Here is a 17,839-nt window from a genome sequence, read left to right on the forward strand (position 1 = left end):
CAAGGCTGGTGCACGCAGCATAAGCTTACAGCACTGCTTTTCAGCTTGTGACCAACAGCATCGCCTAAAAAGTAAAAATATATATTTACATGCTATTATTTAGCGGCGATAGTATTACAGAAGACCCCTGACTGTGATAAAAGTGTCCAGAATTCTGATAATAGCAGGATTGTTGTGATAATTAGCGCTGTAATGGGAGGAGTTGTCTTGATGGGGAGGGTGGTAGCGTTATCTGCTGGCTCTGTGTGACCACCTTTTACTGTCTGGACTTAGTACCAGCTTAGTGGTTTGCTATGGTAAACAAAACATGCAGATACTTATATATAATGTCTGTATATAGTGAATAAAAGCAAAAACAGTATGGTAGGAGGAGGAATTTGATGAGGGAGGGTGTGGTGGCGAGTGGCTGGCTGGCAGATGTGGGCCACTCATCGTTGCTTTTTGACTCGCATTATCAATTTACTGGTTTGTTAGTGGGAGGTGGGAGTTCGTTAGTGGGAGGGAGGGAGGGAGTGGTAGCCAGTGGTGGGCTAGCTGGTGTGTGGTTGTCACTCTTTGCTACTGTTTGACTCAGCATACCAACTTAGTGGTTCCTTATGGTGAACACAAATGTAGATACTTATATATAATGTGTGTATATAGGGTAATCACACCACAAACAGTATACTTAAAGGAGGAATGTTAGTGGCGTCTGGGCTTGAACCAGTGAGGGTGGGAGGGAGGGAGCATGAGTTGTGTGTGGCCACCTGTTACTGTCTGCCGTCACCATACAAGATTAGTGGTTCGCCATGATGAACACAAATGTAGATACTTATATATAATGTGTATATATAGTGTAATAACAGCAAAAGGAGTGTGGGGAGAAGCCATTTTGGTGAGGAAGGTGGTGTCATCTTCCTGACTTGTCATGCTGTGTATAGGTGGTCACTATGCTCTTTGTGCACTATACCAGCTTAAATGAACAGTTATGGTGAACACAACATGTAGATACGTCTGTATATAGCGAATAAAAGCAAAAACAGTATGGTGGGAGGAGGAATTTGGCGAGGGAGGAAGTGATGGCGAGAGGCTGGCTGGCAGATCTGGCCACTCCTTGTTGCTTGTTTACTTGCATTATCAACTTAGTGGTTCGTTATGGTGAACAAAACATGCAGGTACACTACACACTATTGAATAATATTACAAAAAAAACAAAGAAAAAATCAATTGAAGAATTAATTAGGTAATTATATCTTTGTGTACCCCCCCCCCCCCCCCCCCCCCCGCCCCCACCCCCTCCTGACAGCGTCGGTGAAGCAGAACTCTCCCCGACGTTTTCTGCATCAGCTCCTATCTTTTGCCAGACTTCCCCGCCCTATTGCGGCCAAAATATGGCACTTATGATTTGTTATTATTTTCCCGTGATCAGGGAACACAAATTAACAGGTTTATAAGAAAAATAAATTTGTTTAAATATTTTTATGCGCCTGTTGGTGACAAGGATTAAAGAATCCATTTAACCTTAAATGTGGAAATTGTTTATCACATTGTATACTCAGATATCCCTACCCCTTCACACAGCAGCTTGTGGACTTGTGGACTTGTGGACTGAGGGTGGCTGTTGATCACGGCAACCTGTAGATCACGGTGGCCTGTAGATCAGGGTGGCTTGTAGGCCACGGCGGCCTGCAGACAACGGTAGAACTTCAGCCACTGTTGGCGAGACAAGACATGTTGAGAGTTCAGAAGTGTTCAAGTCTGCTAATATCTGTCCTCGCCATAAACTTGCATACTAGTACTGATACAGGTAAGCAAGCCCTTAAATACCTTTTCTGGGGGGGAGCCCCTTTGGCTCTCTGGAGCTATACAGGCTGATATGTATATTATTGGACTTTGGCATCAGTCAGTGTGAATTTAGTTCTAGGCCTACCAGGGACCACGAGCTAGAACCTGGTCCCCTCAGAGAGGCATGAGGAACAATGGCCTGTAGAAGTGTACATGTGATTTGGAGCATTCTGTGTCTGCCATCGACGGGGGCCAAGCACCCAGAAAGGTAAGCACCTCAAAACAAACCCCCCATTCTGGTTAAAACTACTACTGAAAACTAACAAGTGGACAGAGCTCTGCAAATGAAAGTTAGTAAATGAGTATGGTGTCACGCGTGCCACGCCGCTTGTCTGCACAGCTTCCCCCTCCCTGGAAGGGGGAAAAAGGGAGCTGTGCAGACCAGCTCAAACTCTAAAACCCCGGAAACCCCAGGAAAAATCCGCAGAAATCCTGCGGTGGCGCATGGGTTCCAATGAATGCGACCCTTGGGTCCCTTCTCACCTTGTGCAAGTTTGAGGGTTGCTTTGTCCCCTTGTCTCAGGGCGACGCTCATTTTTTTGCCTCCATCATGCTGCTTGTTGGGTCGGTGACACCTTTAACCCTGAGACCTGCGAGCATTGTTGCTTGTTTGTGACTCGATTCACTCAATCAACTGATGACAATATCCGGGTGCAGGCGGCTCAAGCACTGCATGCTAGGTTTAGGTTGCTGCAACGTGCTAGGTTGAATGCTACCCTGATGCTCCGAGGCTGCCCCACTTTGCTTATAGGGACCCGGATTAGGGGGTGTTAGTCGAGTCGGCCTTGGTTCAGTCTGCACCCTCTCATTCTTCCCCTGCTGTGGTTCATTCTGGTCCCCCATCCCCCTTGCTTCCGGCTCCGAAGTGTCTGAGGGTCTTGGGGTCGGGGCAGGGTTTAGAGGATCCTGAGCAGATAGTCACAGTAACCTGGCTGAAAAATGTTGACCAAGCCATTCACTAGAAAGTGAAGAGACGACGACGTTTCGGTCTGTCCTGAACCATTATCAAGTCAGTTGTACTAATGGTCCAATCGACTTGATAATGGTCCAGGACAGACCGGAACGTAGTCGTCTCTTCACTTTCTAGTGTGTGGTTTGGTTAACAGGATTCTGAGACTTGGGCAGTTTCAGGGGTTGCCCCTTCTGGGGGGGGGGGGGCGACAGAGGCATTCGAGTCGGTTCCTCCAGTGGTGGCATTGGGGTCTGACTATTGGGCCCTTTTCTTTCCTGCTTTTTCAGCTGCTCCGTTTTTTTTGTGAGGCTGGGATTTTGGAGGACAACTCGTCCCCAGGGCCTGATGTGGAGATTCCCGGGGTTGGGGAGGCTGGCTTGGGGGGCCTTGGGCCCCTTTTGACCCTGCCTGGGTTTTTAAACCCTCCGAGCAGGGTTTGCTGTTACAAGGAGTAGGGTTTTCCTTTCCCCTCTCTGTGTACAAGTTGGATTTGGGTTCAGCCCCTCCCCAGGTCTGGTTCCGTATCCCTTCGGGTCCTTTGGTTCCGTCCTTCCAGAGGTTTTTCGGCTTCCCGCATCTCGCCTACTGAGGTGTGGGCGGCCAATGCGGCTTACCTCCTGTGCGACCCAGATTTTGCCTCTATAATGGATCCGTTATCCTTCAGGTTTGGGTCTTTGTGTCTCCATTCTGGGTTCGCTATAAGGTTCTGGATGTAACACTGTAAAAGTGTTTGGGTTAGTTTATTTAAAATATATATAGAGTACACGAGTCACAGACAAGGATCTGAGAGGCGCCAGTTGTCTGCCTGAGATCTCACACCTCAAAGCGTTAATGACCTCAAGTGACCTGAGGTCAGATCATGAGAATTTCACCTTGCTTCCGCTAAGCGTATAATTGGAGCCGGGTAGCCTTCAAACATGCCGACGTTTAAGGAGTGGCTTGGTAGTGCCGGAGGCTATCTACTTGTGGGCGGAGTTAGCTACTAGGTTCCCCAATATAAACTCGGAGAGCTATCGAGCAAAAAGCAATAGGAGACCGGCCAGCGGAGCAGAGCAGAGGCCAGCCGTCGAGATAGGCCGTCACCAGACGGGGGGTGACGCTGCCTGAAAATTGCAGACCCCCCCCCCCCCCTCTCTATCCAACTTAGACTCAGTCCTCGGTGAGTGAACATTTAGGTGACTTGGTCGTGTTTACATATGTTGTGTGATGATCAGGGGCAGTCAGTTGTAGTGTTCTCAGATTCTTGGAGGATGACTCACTTTGAATATTAATCGTTAACATTTTAATTGGATTGCTTAAGTTATGATACTTATCATGAAAAATATAATTGTTGAATTTATTATTTAAATGGTCTTTCACTGTGTTCCCTAGAAAGTTGAGTTGAGGTGAGAAAGCCTCGGTGGTTACTAGATTCAAGATATTAATGAGTACATGTTTGGAGTTGATACATGGTACAGAGGGAACATACTAATAACGAACTCATGATAACATCTTTTGAGAATTTTGTGATACAGGCAAGTTCCATTCCTTGTCTTGTATGTAATGATCATGAATGGATGGTGGCAGCATTTCGTCTTCTACTATCTACTCTTCTACTTCTACTATCTACTCTTCTACTTCTACTATCTACTCTTCTACTTCTACCTATCTACACCTCTCCCTCCACCCATCTCTAAACTCTCACTTTCAACTAATGACCCTCCTCGCTCCTCCCACCTCTCTCCCTCTCACCCCAAACCCTCACTAATTACTTCACTATTCATTTCTTTCCTTTCGTTTCCTCTTATACGTTTGTGGCAATGATTCCGTATTCTAGAGTTCTCTCTAGAGTTCCGGGTAGCTGATCAAGTGACGGCGCCTTGTAGTCTTAGCACCTAGGTAGTCAAATACCTAGGTTACAGGGTGTTGAACGAGAGAGGTTGCCTTAGGAACTCTGGAGGGTGCTCTAGAATAGTTAGCTAACTGGGGACGGGATAACGGACTAGAGAGAGCCGTTTCCCCCGGCCTCGTTAGTTAACTGGGGGGTAGAATAATGGACAAGATAGAGCTATTTCCCCCACCCCCCGTTACAATGATGGCAGCGGTGTTGAACAATGTTGTAGGTAGTTGGTGTTCTTTTAACATTGTTCAGTCCCACGTGTCTTTTTGCCGCTCAGGCGCTATCAGGGAGATCTTGACAGGTGTTTATTATTCGCGAGTTAGCGAACTTTTTTTCAGGTTAGGAGATAGTGATTCTCTGGTGTTGTGGTTTAGTGATTTTGTGAGTTTTGTGGTGTTCAGGGAATGTTCACCAGAACTTGCGTGTGTAGTGATTTATGTTAGTAATAAGATTTGGCGATTTGGGAACTTAGCGGTGTTGGTAGTGCAGGTCAGCTGAGTGTGACAGGTGACCTCGCATGTCCCACGGGGACACCCAGCCACCGCTGGTCTCCAGGTCAGTGGGGAGTGGCAGGTGTAGTTCTTAAGTAGTTTTTAAGTGGTGGTTCTGCTCAGATTATTGCGATCGACTGTTTTACTCCATTTGAACGCAATAACCCGAGGTGTACTGGTATTGTACAGCATGCTAGGGGGAGGCTTAGTATGTCAGTAGACTTCACGTTGGGGACGCTCGACGTTAGTCTGGTCACAGGGGTGACAACAGTTTTGAGTTGTTAACCGGCGGAGATGCTAGGGAAACACTCTGGGTCACGTAGGTGGCTGTAGGTTAAGGGTGGGAGTAACGGTTAATTATGTACTTAAGATTAGGAAAGGTACAGTTAAGTGAGGCTAGTGTTTGTCTATTAGTATTGATTTTTTTGTGTGTGACGAGTTAAAAGTAGTGATGCCCTTATTCTCTCTTCTCTAACTTTACTCTGTTACTGTTTTATGTTCCACCAAGTCAATATCATTCAGAGTTAATTGGATTATTAAAAAAAAAATTGAAGTGTAGTTGTTGCCAGGAGGAGAGCGTTATGATATAACTGTGTAACCCTATACAAACTACAGGGTCACACAACAGCATGGAACACGGGTATTGTCGCCTTTATGTTCAATTCACAGGTGGGAGCCAGAGGAGAGGCGCGACGCATATACAGAAGAGGGAGACGGCTGCTGTGTACCACACTCAGGGGCGTTTATCACCACCACCACGACCAGCCCACTACCTGGAGGTCATGGCTCCACCACCATCACCACCCCAGGGGACCCCAAGATGCAGCCCTCTCGGTCGGTCAACATTGGTCTACCCAGTGGACCCCAGGACGGACGGACCCCCAGTGGACCCCAGGTCGTTCTGCAGACGACCCCAGACGACCCAGTAATGATGGAAGAGGAGCAACAACGACTCCAGTCTGTCCCACCAACATCGGTCTACCCAGGATGGACCCCAGGACGGACAGACCCCAATGGACCCCTGGTCGCTTGTCTAAGACCCATGGGAGGAGGAAGAGAGAAGAAAGAAGAGAGAAGAAAGGAGAGAGAAGAAGGAAGAGAGAAGAAAGAAGAAAGAAGAAAGAAGAAAGAAGAAGAAGAAGATAAGACAAGCTGAGTGAGACATGATACCTAGTGTCCCTTGCTGGTGTCAGCATCATTGCATGGAGCGTAATTGCAAGACAGGATCGTTTGCCTTGACTGGCCGCCCCTCCTACAAGCATGTTGCTCTGTTGAGTGATTCTTCCTGTGTCATGCGGACTTGATGTGGCTGTCAGAAGTAGCTCTCTGAAGGAGGCGTGCTGGAGCAACAGGGAGGAAGAAGAGTAGGATGGGATTTCTACTGTTGGCAACTATATGAAGGTCTCGAAACTTGTAGTCCCTATAGCTGTGAAGAACCCCAATATACGTCTCTCATGGTGACTGACGTAGGGCCAATTACAGATCAGCTGGGACAACCGAATTCCACGGTCCTGTGCTCAGTTCAAGTAGTAACGGCTTTCGGGTTGACCAAGTGTTGTTGTGCGTTAACGACGGAGAAGCGACGGAGGCAGTTGTGTTGAAGAAATGTGGTACAGGACTATCTACAAGACCAAGCAGTGACGTCGCCCAGCCAGAGACAATGGACGTCTGTCTACATATTTCATTTTTAGAATAGGATGATGTATATTTGTTTAGCTAGGATGTATTCTTTTCGTTAATAAAGTTGTCGCACACAGCTAGCTTGCTTTAGCAGTGTTGCAAAAACTTTATTTTCGGGGAGAAGGGGAGATGTAACACTGTAAAAGTGTTTGGGTTAGTTTATTTAAAATATATATAGAGTACACGAGTCACAGACAAGGATCTGAGAGGCGCCAGTTGTCTGCCTGAGATCTCACACCTCAAAGCGTTAATGACCTCAAGTGACCTGAGGTCAGATCATGAGAATTTCACCTTGCTTCCGCTAAGCGTATAATTGGAGCCGGGTAGCCTTCAAACATGCCGACGTTTAAGGAGTGGCTTGGTAGTGCCGGAGGCTATCTACTTGTGGGCGGAGTTAGCTACTAGGTTCCCCAATATAAACTCGGAGAGCTATCGAGCAAAAAGCAATAGGAGACCGGCCAGCGGAGCAGAGCAGAGGCCAGCCGTCGAGATAGGCCGTCACCAGACGGGGGGTGACGCTGCCTGAAAATTGCAGACCCCCCCCCCCCCTCTCTATCCAACTTAGACTCAGTCCTCGGTGAGTGAACATTTAGGTGACTTGGTCGTGTTTACATATGTTGTGTGATGATCAGGGGCAGTCAGTTGTAGTGTTCTCAGATTCTTGGAGGATGACTCACTTTGAATATTAATCGTTAACATTTTAATTGGATTGCTTAAGTTATGATACTTATCATGAAAAATATAATTGTTGAATTTATTATTTAAATGGTCTTTCACTGTGTTCCCTAGAAAGTTGAGTTGAGGTGAGAAAGCCTCGGTGGTTACTAGATTCAAGATATTAATGAGTACATGTTTGGAGTTGATACATGGTACAGAGGGAACATACTAATAACGAACTCATGATAACATCTTTTGAGAATTTTGTGATACAGGCAAGTTCCATTCCTTGTCTTGTATGTAATGATCATGAATGGATGGTGGCAGCATTTCGTCTTCTACTATCTACTCTTCTACTTCTACTATCTACTCTTCTACTTCTACTATCTACTCTTCTACTTCTACCTATCTACACCTCTCCCTCCACCCATCTCTAAACTCTCACTTTCAACTAATGACCCTCCTCGCTCCTCCCACCTCTCTCCCTCTCACCCCAAACCCTCACTAATTACTTCACTATTCATTTCTTTCCTTTCGTTTCCTCTTATACGTTTGTGGCAATGATTCCGTATTCTAGAGTTCTCTCTAGAGTTCCGGGTAGCTGATCAAGTGACGGCGCCTTGTAGTCTTAGCACCTAGGTAGTCAAATACCTAGGTTACAGGGTGTTGAACGAGAGAGGTTGCCTTAGGAACTCTGGAGGGTGCTCTAGAATAGTTAGCTAACTGGGGACGGGATAACGGACTAGAGAGAGCCGTTTCCCCCGGCCTCGTTAGTTAACTGGGGGGTGGAATAATGGACAAGATAGTGCTATTTCCCCCACCCCCCGTTACATGGAGTCGTCCTGGCTTGTGGACTGCCCGGTGTTGTCATTGAATGCTTGGAGTACTTTCTGTCATACCTGCATGCTTGAGTGGAGCGAGGCCTTGACGGTGGTCCAGGTTTACCTGGGGGTGAATTCAAGCACCTTAATGCGTGTTTGTGTTCCCCTGCCTTTCAGTGGGATGTGGGCGTGATTCAGCTTCTCGTGCAGGTTCCCTCCCTGTTGACTGCGCTGGTGACTGAGGATTTGCACGCTCATGGCTTGCTGGCTTCGGTTTTGCATTTCTTTTCTCTCCTGGAGCTCTCTTGTGACTGGCTTGTGGAGAATGCAGAGGCGCTTGAGGCCGCTCCTGGGTCTGGTGCCTTAATCTCTGCGGCTCGTGTGTCATCTGCACTGCTAATACTGTGTTGATCCTGCGGGATGCGCTATCGCTTTTTTCACTGTGCATCTCGCGTGTCAGCAGGTTGTGCTCGCTTCCTCGTTGGAATCTGCTTGGGTCCCTGGCTTTTAGAGTTTCTTCACCTTTTTTGTCCTTTTTCTATTTGCAGTCTGCGATTGGGTAGTTTCTGCAGCTGGCCTCGGCTAGTTGTCATCAGATGCCAGACTTGTTGGTCCTTTGGGGGGTCCTAGGGGGTTTCTCCCAGAAGCGTCATACTAGGGCTCGGGGTTCCGCTCGTCGTGGTAGGCAACTGATGCCAGTTTTGGAGCCAATGCCGCCTTCGGAACTGTCTGTGTCTGGTCAGCGTAGTGTTCGCTCTGTGCGTGGGTCAGGTTCTCATAACGGGCATCGGCCCTTTCGCGGTTCGTCCCATTGACTGGGCGATAGAGGGGAAACTTGCTCTGTTCGCTCATGCCTGGTCTCACGATTTGTGGGCTTTTCGGGTCGTTTCCGACGGCCTGTGGTGGCTTTGGGTGGCCCTTCTCCTTCAGGGGGTTCTGGGCTGGCGGGGCAGTTCTCTTCTCCTGCGCTCTGTCAGGTCATCTCGGAGTGAGTGCGCTTGGGCATGGTCAAAACGACGACGTCTTTCGGGTGGGTTTCCTGTCTGTTCCCAATCCCAAACGGGACTATGTGGACCTGCGGTTTATTCTGGACTTGTCCCGTCTAACCCCCTAGGTTTCTTGCGCCTCTTTTCACATTACTACTCTGTCCCAGGTTTGGCTTCTGTTGGAGCCGGCCGCTTGGATGGTGTCCCTAGACTTCAAGGACGCATATTGGCACTTCCCGATTCATCCAGGGTTCAGGGACTGGCTCGGTTTTGTAGTGGAAAAGCTCGGTTACCGTTTTCGTTGTCCCCCGCTCGGGTTGAACTTGGCTCCTCGCGTGTTTATGCCTTACCCGGGTTGTGGTGGCCCGTCTGCATCTTTTAGGTATTCGGGTGTTGGCCTACCTTGACGACTTGCTGGTATGGGCTCCTAGTCGGTCCACGTGTCTGCTTGCCAGGGATTTGGTTCTTTCCTAGCTTGCCGGGTTCGGGTTAATGGTGAACTGGAGGAAGTCCCATCTGGTCCCCTCCCAGGTTCGGACCTGGCTGGGTCTTGTGTGGGACTCTCGGACTTCTTCCTTGTCTCTCCCTCCAAAGTCTCTCCTTCGGCTGCAGCCCCACATGTGCTTGTTTCTGGGGGCTCCCGGGTCACCCGGCAGTTGCTCGAAGGTTTGTGCGGGAGCCTGAACTTTGCGATGGTCTACCCACTGGGTCAAGTTTGGCTTCGTCGGCTGTTCTGGTTCCTTCGGGGATGCTCTGAGTCAGCCAGAAAAATGATAGGATGGATTACGAGAGCCTTCAAATCCAGAGATTCCATCACAATGGTTATACTCTTCAAATCACTTGTGTTGTCCTGTCTTGAGTACTGCTCAGTACTCACTCTCCCCTTCAGAGCAGGAGAGATTGCTGAAATAGAGGGAATACAGAGAACATATATGGCACGCATATACGAGATAAAGCACCTAAATTATTGGGATCGTCTCAAAGCCCTCCAAATGTACTCATTAGAAAGGAGACGAGAAAGATACCAGATAATATACACATGGAAAATACTGGAGAGCCAGGTCCCAAATCTACACAGTAAAATAACAATGTACTTTAGTGAATGATATGGAAGAAAAGGCAGAATAGAACCAGTGAAGTGCAGAGGTGCCATAGGCACAATCAGAGAACACTGTATAAACATTAGAGGTCCCAGATTGTTCAACACCCTCCCTGCGAGAATATGAAATATTGCCAGAGCAACAGTGGACATCAAGAGGAAACTAGATTGTTTCCTCCAAGGAGTGCCGGACCAACTGGACTGTGGTGGGTATGTGAGCCTGCGGGCCGCTTCAAGCAACAGCCTAGTGGACCAAACTCTCACAAGTCAAGCCTGGCCTCGGGCCGGGCTTGGGGAGAAGAAGAACTCCCAGAACCCCATCAACCAGGTAACCAGGACGTCCCTTCCACCTCTCTCGCGATCGCTGGTTTTGGCCCCCAAGGGCCTTGCGTCGCCGGCTTCCTCTTCGGGTTTTTCGGGGTTCAGTGTCATGGAACCTACCCAAACCCTCGCTTAATATGTTCATGGATGCATTGTCTCTTGGCTGGGGCTCTGACCAGTGCTCACCAGGCTGGCCAGGGGTGGTGCGATCAATCCTTCCGTCGGGTCCACAGCACGGTGCGGGAGTTTGCGGCAGTGTGGATGTCTCTTCACAAGGTTCAGGTCACCTGCAGATCAACGATCCGGCTCCATTTAGACTGTTCCCCGGTGGTTCATTGCCTGAACCGAGAGGGTGTGATGCGGTCCTTGGCTCTTTGGGGCTGGTCGTTTTGGGTGTCTCGTCTGCTGAGTTCTCAAGGTTTGACTCTCCTGGTCGTTCACGTCCGGGAAGTGTCCAATGTCTTGGCGGGCAGCATGTCCCAGTTCATGTAGCTTGAAGTAATTTGCAGTAGTTCAACCCTAAGCATAGATACCGTATGTAAGATAGGGTCGATAGGTTTATTTATTTATTTATTTATTTATTTATATACAAGAAGGTACATTGGGTTAGAGAGAATACATAGCATAGTATTTACAATCTTGTAAAGCCAATAGTATGCGCAGCATTTCGGGCAGGTCCATAATCTAACAGATAACTTTAAGTAGGTAAATTCTAGCAGAATTAATAAAATGATAACAGATACATTGCAAGAATAAAATTTGATTAGTGATAAAGCCATTGTACCTTCTTGTATATATAAATTAATAGATAAAAATATGTTAGAATAAGGACCTGCCCGAAACAAAAGCTATGCGTGTCAATGGACACATTCTTTGTACATTCTTGTAAATAATAGTAATTATAATAATAATAATAATAATAACTAATAATAATAATAATTATTATTATAATAATAATAATATTATTATTATTATTATAATTATTAATAATAAATAATAATAATAATTATTATTATTATTATTATTATTATTACAGTGGTACCTCGGAATGCGAGTGTCCCTGTATGCGAGTTTTTCGGAAGACGAGCAGGATTTACTCCAAAAATATGTCTCGGAAGGCGAGGGTTACCTCGGGATACGAGTTTGTTGATACGTGTACAGGCCGACTGGCGCGTGGTGGCATGGCGATCGCGCCTCAGTTTACCAGTGTCTCGTGTCCAGTGACTATTCCACCTGAATTCTTCACAAGGATTTACAGTTTTTTATCTGTTTTTTGGCCATTTGAGCATAAAAGTTGTCATTATATATCTTGCCATGGGTCTCAAGAAAGCCATTGGTAAGGTTCAACCTAAGAAAATAGCTGTGAGTAGAGGCAGTAGAGGATGTTCCTTCTTGATTAAGAAAATGTGTGAAGTATGGGAAGAACTGCAAAGTTTTGTTGAAAAAACTCACCCAGATAAAGCTGTAGCAGGCCGTTGCATTGACCTTTTAAATGATAATGTGATGTCTTACTACAGACAAGTGTTAAAATGTAGGGAAAAACAAGTGTCATTAGATAAATTCTTAGTAAAACAAGCAAGTCCTAGTGGTATGCAGGCAAAATGTGCCAGTGTGTGCACACCAGTGAAGTCCTCACTGCCTGATGTGATAATGGAAGGGGACTCCCCTTCCAAACAGTAACTCCTCTCTTCCTCCCACCTCCTCACCATCTTCCATATGCCTACAGCATTCAACAGCAAGGTAGGTAATAACTTGAACATAGTTTTATAGGTTTATTTAGATGAATTAGGTATAAAAATTTAGTTTGATGTGGGGTTTTTGGGGTAGTCAGGAACGGATTAATTCATTTCCCTTTATTTCTTATGGGGAAATTAGCTTCGGAATGCGAGTTTTCGGAATACGAGGCGTCTCCAGGAACCAATTAAACTCTTAAACTGAGGTATGCCTTTATTATTATTATTACTATTACTATTATTACTATTGTTGTTGTTGTTGTTGTTGTTGTTGTTGTCGTTGTTTATTATTATTATTTCGCTACATTTAGACTGTCATGTCATGCGCTACTTTCAGCAATTCGTATCTGGCAACTCTGGTTGGAATAGTTTGACAACAAAGAGGCCGGTGTCCGTTGAGTTGGTTAATTCTCAGAGATGTTTAGCCCAATTATCTTCAATATATGACGATTTATGTTGTTAAGATATACACTTGAAGTAAGTATGATTGCCTGTGTAGTAATTTTTCATAGATAAAAGCTGTAATTGCGCCAGAAAACTAAAAAATGTGGCGGTGTCCATCAGGCGCGTCGACCCAGACTGTCGGTGGGCACTAACCCTTACACTCCTTTATTGTTTACACGTTGCTGTATAGTTCCAGTCCCACTATGGTGGTGAGGGAGACATTTCTGAGGGGTATCAGCTCCACTGTTGGTGATGGAGATGCTTTCTTATGCAAACAAGTATAGACCCTGAACTAAACCTCTTATCCAGTATCTATGACAATCATCACTTTAATGACCAAAATTGCAGATATTTTACAGCACATGATGTAAACAATGTATTAACACATAATCACAATATCTCTGTAATTAACTTGAATGTAAGATCTCTAAGCAAACACTTTGATGATGTTAGTGCCTTGATTCAAACTGTTGACAATAAATTATCTTTTATTATACTTACTGAAACGTGGTTAAAAGAGGATACTACTCAACTCTTTAACATGCCAAACTACTCAGCAATTCACAACTGTCGACCAATTCAGAGAGGTGGTGGTGGTACTGCTCTTTACTACCACCAAGAACTGACATGCTTAAAAGTAATTAGAACTAGAGACTACTGTGGGGAGTATATCTTTGCCAGTTTCAGAGTCAAGGAGTATATCTTTGCCAGTTTGCTGAGTTGTCCTGACTGTGGGAACAGTCTATAGAATTCCTAACACTGATGTGTCCGAATTCAACTCTAACCTTAGAAATCTAATACTAGATAACAGACTGAACAAAAACCATCTAATTATCGCAGGAGACTTTAATATTGACCTCTGCGAGCCTGAAAACCCTCCTGCTGCTAGTTTCCTCAACTGTATGAATTCCTGCTTCCTCATACCCTTAATCACTAGACCTACTAGAATCACTGATACTACTGCCTCTGTTCTTGAACACATCTGGACTAACATAACCTCTCCACTTACTTCAGGGATAATCAATGATAGGACCACAGACCATTACCCCGCATTTCTCCTAACCAACATAAATAAACCACCTCTAGATACAAGGAAGGTAAGCTTTAGGCTGCACAATGAAACTTCTATAAGCAACTTTATTGCTGCTGCTGCTAATATCAACTGGGAGGCTGAATTAGGTGACATAGCGAACATCAACCTAGCAGTGCAAACATTTCTTCAGAAAACTCTGACCCTTTATAACTCTCACTGTTCAAAGCTAACGAAACAAGTTACAAATAAAAGGTTAAACACTCCATATCTTACAAATGGTATACATAAATCTATTAATAAAAACATGACCTTGAAAAGAAGTATAGGTTAGGAGTCGTCTCCAAAGAATTTTCAAAGATTTACTCATCGATGGTGTCTAAAATAATTAGAAAAGCCAAAATAAAATACTATGAAAATAAATTTACCCAAATTAAGGGCAACATTAAGAAAACATGGAGCATTATCTCCCAAATACAGTATTAGGTTCAAAAAAGATTTTGAATAAAAAAACAATTCTCCTATCCAATGATGATGGTGTGCTTTCGGCCTCAGACACTGTGATTGAATTCAATACGTTCTTTTCATCCATTGGTACATCCCTTGCTCATGATATTCTATCCTCACTCACTAATATTAAAGACTACCTCACAGGTAACTATCCAGAGTCTCTGTACCTAGCTCCTGCTACTTCCTCTGATGTTAATGAGGTAATCCTTTCCATTAAAACTAAGTCAAGTGCCCTTGATGAGATACCATCTCTAATTTACAAAAAGCCTCAAGATTTTAGCTCCTGCCATTGCATTGCTCTTCAACAAATCACTTGAACTCTAAACCTTTCTGGATTTTCTAAAAAAATGCAAGAGTAACCCAAGTCCACAAATGTGGTGATCTCACTGATGTCAACAATTACAGACCTATCTCAATTCTGCCAGCCTTGTCAAAAATACTTGAAAAGCTAATCTGCAAGCAGCTTTACTCATATCTAGCCAAACTCAATATACTTAGCTCTTGCCAATATGGTTTCAGACCCAATAAAAGCACTAAGATGCACTTATTAGTACAGTATGATTAACTTGATACATACAACTCTTGATAAAAATGAGTTCCCTGTTGGGTTATTTGTGGACCTACGTAAAGCTATTGACACTGTCAACCACCAAAACCTTCTTCTTAAATTACATCATTATGGAGTCAGAGGTTACTCCCTGCAATACCTTCAGTCTTGCCTTACTGACAGGTATGTTTCTATGAATAATTCCATTTCTCCTACACTACCCATAAATATTGGTGTTCCACAGGGCAGCATACTTGGCCCCTCTCCTCTTTCTCATCTACATTAATGACCTTCCAAATGCCTCTCAACACTTCAAAGCAATCTTATTTGCTGATGACACAACTTTCATTTTCTCCAGTCCTGACCCGCTTGCTCTGAATGTGTCACTGTGAATACTGAACTAAATATAGTCCATCTTTGGCTAACTGCTAACAAACTCACCCTTAACTTTGACCAAACTTCCTATATTTTGTTTGGTAATAAATCCTCAAATGAAATTAATCTAAGAATAACCAATATACAGTATACCTCGCCCTGCCCTGGTGATGCTCTATTACTCCCTCATCTATCCTTATCTCAACTATGGTATTTGTGCTTGGGGTTCTACTACCCAAAATCATTTACGTCCTCTAATTACCCAACACAAAGCTTCTAATAGAACAATATCTAACTCTGGCCCCAGACAGCACTCGGTACTCTTACTCAAATCTCTGAATATGTTAGATATAAAGTCACTGCACATCCTTTCATGTGTACTCTATATATTTAAAACTCTGAATTGTAATGTCAATGCTGAGCTTAAAAGATACTTAGAAGGTTGTAACAGAACCCATGGGCACCACACCGGAAACAAATTACCTATTTGATATTCCAAGAGTACGACTTAATCAAACTAGAAATGCTCTACAAATCAAGGGACCCAGAATGTGGAATGACCTTCCCAATCATGTCAAAGGCTGTACCTCTCTCAACCAGTTTAAGATGAAAACTAAGTACTGTACTACCTAATTAACTCCCATGTAACATACCTTACCTCTAAAGGTCAACCCATATCTTACTATTTTTTAAACTGCTGTTTGTTGACCAACTTGTATATTGGCTATTTTCTACCATGTTCCACCCTTTTTTATCTTTTATTTTTTCTTTCAACACAATTTATACTTTAAGCTCAATTACTATTAAGTTTTAGTCTGTGTATGCTCAATTACTATTAAGTTTTAGTCTGTGTATTTTTCCCCACCTCACCTTACCCGAAACGCTATGCATACAAGTGGTTTTAAGTATTGTATGTACTAGCTCTATCTATAAATCAATCAGAATGTTTGTAACTCTGCATCTATGTATGTACTTTTCCTAAATAAAATATTATTATTATTTTATCATGGGGGAGACATTTCTGAGGGGGGGGGGGTACTAGTCCCACTGTTGGTGGTGGGGGAGATATTTCTGAAGAGTACCAGTCCCACTGTTGGTGGTGGGGGAGAAATTTCTGAGGGGTTACAGTCCCACTGTTGTTGGGGGGGGGGAGACATTTCTGAAGGGTACAAGTCCCACTGTGGTGGTGGGGGAGACATTTATGAGGGGGTACAAGTCCCATTGTGGTGGTGGGGGAGACATTTATGAGGAGTACAAGTCCCACTGTGGTAGTGGGGGAGACATTTATGAGGGGTGCAAGTCCCACTGTGGTGATTGGAAGGACATTGCTGTCGTTGGTAACGTAACTTAACCTAAGAAATAAACAAACGTGTAAACTGGAACAAATTGAAACTGCTGAATATATCTATTATTCTTGGATATACATATTTTAAAGTCAGGTTGTGTGTGTGGGATTATGCAGGTAAATTAATTATATCTTGTTTAACAGCAAATGGACTGAAATTAATAACTTTATAATTTCACACAATTTCACAGTGAAGGATTATTTTATTTATTAATTAATTAAATTAAGATGGTCCAGTACTTTAAAAAACTTAAATACTGTTTAATTTGTGTTAAGTTTAATTTTTTGAGTGTAGTTTCCAGGGTCAACTCTTTAGTTGATAATGCACTGTATGACAATATCAAAAATACATTAGACCACAACAAAACGAACAAAAGCGCACTGCTAAATAACTTATTTCAGAGCTTATTTCTAATTAATTTAATAATTTATAAAGATCACTGTACCATCAGGATCAAGATTAGTAAAAAAAAAAGCTACTCTTATTGGACTAGGAGAATCTTTAAGCCAGAGCATGTATCAAGGGACATACGACTGCTTTGCATCCAGTTCATTACAGCCGAGACGACATCTGCCAGGAAATTATTTGTTAGATTTGTAAAACTTATAAGTTTGATTATTATCAAATCACACATTGATGTAATTATAAATTGAAGTTAAAGAGCCTAAGTCCTTATGTTTAGTTTTTTTATAATTTCCCGCAGCTTAACTGCCCTCACAACCCAACCATCATTTAAACCCTTTTACTCAACTGAGATAAAACTAATAAATTGTAGGGCCACTTAGCAGAATTGTGAGACAGAAACCAGCTACAGCTGCCCAGAACTAAATTATCTAGTTTTAGGCAGTGTATGCAGGGAATTTTCTGCTTGGTGTCAATGAGTAGCGTGTTGTACACTAACATGAGGTGATTTAATATCTATAATGGTGTTGAGACTTCCTCCTGCTCCCTAACTCCTGAGGTGAAGAAAATTTGTAATAGCTATTTATAAATTAATGGCGCTATATTCTGATTATTTAGAAATTGAACTAATACTATTAATTTGACAGATTAATAAAGTGTTATTGAATTTCATAACACCATTTTAATAATGAGATCTAACAGGAAAACACTTCAGTTTTCCAAATTGTTAAACCTTTATTAT

The 17,839-nt window shown here is 43.9% G+C and overlaps 1 protein-coding gene across 10 annotated transcripts in view; it reads left to right on the plus strand.

Annotated features, from left to right (window-relative positions):
- Positions 1–17,839, plus strand: part of LOC123759577 (zinc finger protein 271) — a 153,126-nt gene that overhangs the window by 45,556 nt on the left and 89,731 nt on the right. For 9 of the 10 annotated variants that reach the window (XR_011225382.1, XM_069316350.1, XM_069316336.1 and 6 more), the window contains exon 2: positions 1,561–1,786. The exons of the other annotated variant lie outside the window; for it this stretch is intronic. The gene's annotated coding sequence lies outside the window, so the exon portion shown is untranslated. The remainder of the gene's footprint in view (positions 1–1,560; positions 1,787–17,839) is intronic. 10 annotated transcript variants of the gene reach the window in all.

Source organism: Procambarus clarkii, chromosome 8 (genome assembly GCF_040958095.1).
Source record: "Procambarus clarkii isolate CNS0578487 chromosome 8, FALCON_Pclarkii_2.0, whole genome shotgun sequence".
In the NCBI taxonomy this organism is placed as follows: Eukaryota; Metazoa; Arthropoda; class Malacostraca; order Decapoda; family Cambaridae; genus Procambarus; species Procambarus clarkii.